This window comes from Gavialis gangeticus, unplaced genomic scaffold (genome assembly GCF_001723915.1).
Source record: "Gavialis gangeticus isolate Ggan-Ray unplaced genomic scaffold, GavGan_comp1, whole genome shotgun sequence".
NCBI classification, from domain to species: Eukaryota; Metazoa; Chordata; order Crocodylia; family Gavialidae; genus Gavialis; species Gavialis gangeticus.
The window spans coordinates 25,223,385-25,226,189 of record NW_017729031.1 but is presented as its reverse complement, the minus strand read 5'-3'; the positions used below and the strand labels follow the sequence as shown (position 1 = coordinate 25,226,189).

Here is a 2,805-nt window from a genome sequence, read left to right as displayed (position 1 = left end):
CCGACCCTTAATCTATGAATCTATGAATCTATGAAATTGCTGCTGTCCAGGGTGCGTGCGTAGAGGCTTTGCCCAGGAGTACTTTACTCTGCCTCAAACCACTCTGGAGTTTGTTGTTTTGAAGTAATTGCACATGTAGATGCGCCCAGAAAGCCTCGAAGTCAGGACTGGAAATTAAATTAAAAAAAGAAAATATCTTTCAAACATGGAATTATTTGACAATGACCCACCTGCAAAAAAGGCATCATATCTGACTTCCGTTATCATTCAGATGTCTTATTTAAAAACACAAAATTCTCCCCAGGAAACCCTGACCTGAAGAAATCCAAATCCCAGAGAAACTCAGTATTTTATTGTCCTATATTAAAAATATTAATGGGCAACTGGCTAGTTTAAATGAGTCTATTTATGCTCATTTAGATATCATTTAGTACCAAAAACTTTTTAAAGTCAGTTTTTAGTCTTTGTAGAATTAGCCGGCTTTGTAGAATTAGCAAGGCTATTTTAAACAATTAGCTACAACTATTAAACTATATTAAAGAATTAAAAGATCATATATACACTGATTACAGATGCATAAAAATTGTGTTAGAGCAGCACCCCAATAATTTTCTCAAAAGATTACAAAACCCAATGAAATGTAGAACATTTCTGGACTGATCAATTGTTTGAAGTCACTGGGTGTTTCAGACTTTGAGAAAGTTATAATGGTAGTCCAACCCTTCAAAGATGCCTAACTAGGATATTCACCAGAAATATATGAAAACACCTGAAATGCCCATTACATTGTATTGTGGTGAAAGCCCAGGAAGCAAAGACATAGCACTGTACTGTGATGAGAGGCAACGAAGGGAGGGAACCTGGGAGAGTGAACTTAAATTCATCTTCAATTGACACTTCTCTAAGTGCCAAGCTGCCCTTTCAGCAGTAGTTTCTGCAGCTCTCTGAGAACCCATGTTGTTTTAAAAGACATGCAAAATGAATGTGACGTACTTGAACAGCAGTAAGGCACTCCAGGGTTGTGCATTAATGGACAAGCAATACTTCAGTAATGCACACCCTGATGAGACTTATTGCTCCCTTAGTGAGTTTGAAGAAATAACAAGTGTATGAACAATACAACAGCAAGACTATATGTTGCGAAGCATTCTTTCTTTACCTCAATTTTACCTTACCATATATATGTATTATTAGTGTCCTGATCTGCTTGGACTTCCCAGTTAAGGTAAGGCAGTTCTACATATACTTTAGTATATTTTTTATAACAAATGATCAAATCTTGAGCCTTCTGTTATGAAATCCTTGCTAGGAAGTAGGCACAGACCTTCCATCATTTTTTAAATGTATGAATTAGTAAAATGTGGCTTAGTGCAATAAAGAATCTAATCAGCAATAATTAGGCTCCATAGTCTTCAGGATCTTGGAAGAACAAATACTCCATAGAAGGACGCTAAGGCCCAGCAGCTAGAGGAGCTATTCAGAAGCAAGGTAAATTTAAGTACCTGACCTCCTTTCCTGGTGAGCCATCAGCCACTGAATTACTGGCAACATCTGAATGATCCTTGTAATGTTTATAGATCTTATTTTGGTTGCCCCCTGTTTTATCTTTTACCATTACTGATATATGGAAAAGTGCCAATCATTTTGAGCAGGTTCCCCTGCTGTTTCCTGTACAGAACTAGAAGCTCCTGACAGCATTTAGAAAAATTATCTAATAGTTGGTATACGGTGCAAAGAAGGAATCTGAATGGTTTAGTTAGACAGATAAAGTGGATGAATAATGAAACCAATATAATCAGCCATTCTTGGGATATCTGTATTAAAATAATGACTCGCTAATCCTTGAAGTAAGGAAAATAAAACCCTTGTCCAAAAAATGGTCTTCAGAAAGGCATAGGAACTAGATGCATCTAAAATTGTGATCCTGAAAATACCAGGTTCAATTCTTGCCAGACCCCAAATTCATTATTTACTCTTTGATGTTAAAGTTTCTCAGGCACCTAAAACTGCTTCTGTGCAGGTGTGTCTACATGTGTACTTGGCTGCGCAGTTGTTACTACGCACTCATTTGGTACTTGCTTTAGCAAGACTGCGCTGTAACAATTGTTAATGCAGTCCAAGTGGAGTATGGGTCATTTCCAACCCTACTGTGCAGAAGCAACAAGGTACTGTGCAGTAGCTCATTGTTACTGCACAGCAGCCTTGTTGTCACTGTTCATACCCGCCAACGCTACTTCGCCATAGCTCATCGCTACAGTGACAATGTCCCTGTGTGTCCAAAAGCTCCCGAGTCCCAAAAAAGCCAAGAAGCTTGGGGTGCAGCTTACACTTAAACCTGACAGTATTTCATTACCTAAGATCTTTGAGGCTCTTAATCCAATAGGTTGCCTCAGGGTATGTCTATCATACTCCTCTCAAAAGGCAGTGGGAGCCTCAGGTTTTTTTTAACGATGGTAGCACTGGCCAGTTTATATGCAATACCCTAACAGCTAAAGCACCGACCAAGGATGTGAGAAACCAGGTTTAATACCCTCCTCTACACGTTTTTACATCTTCATCGTAGTTCTTAATCTATTTAACATGTACTTTATTGATATTCTGGAGAAATCCTTTTAAACAGAATATCATGAGATACTACGTCAACTGCCACAACAGAATTTAAGCTAGATCTGGCAATCAGTCAAATTTCTTTTAAACCAGCCAGAATAGGTTAATAAATATGTACATGCTCCTACTCTGTATTATTTCAACACCATAGAAATATAAGATGGGTATTTGTAACTCCTTTTTTTTTTTTTTAAAGCA

General features: G+C 37.8%; 1 protein-coding gene across 1 annotated transcript in view; it reads right to left on the bottom strand.

The window, feature by feature from the left end:
• DPP10 (dipeptidyl peptidase like 10) overlaps nt 1-2,805 on the bottom strand; it is a 531,248-nt gene that overhangs the window by 414,037 nt on the left and 114,406 nt on the right. The window lies entirely within an intron of this gene.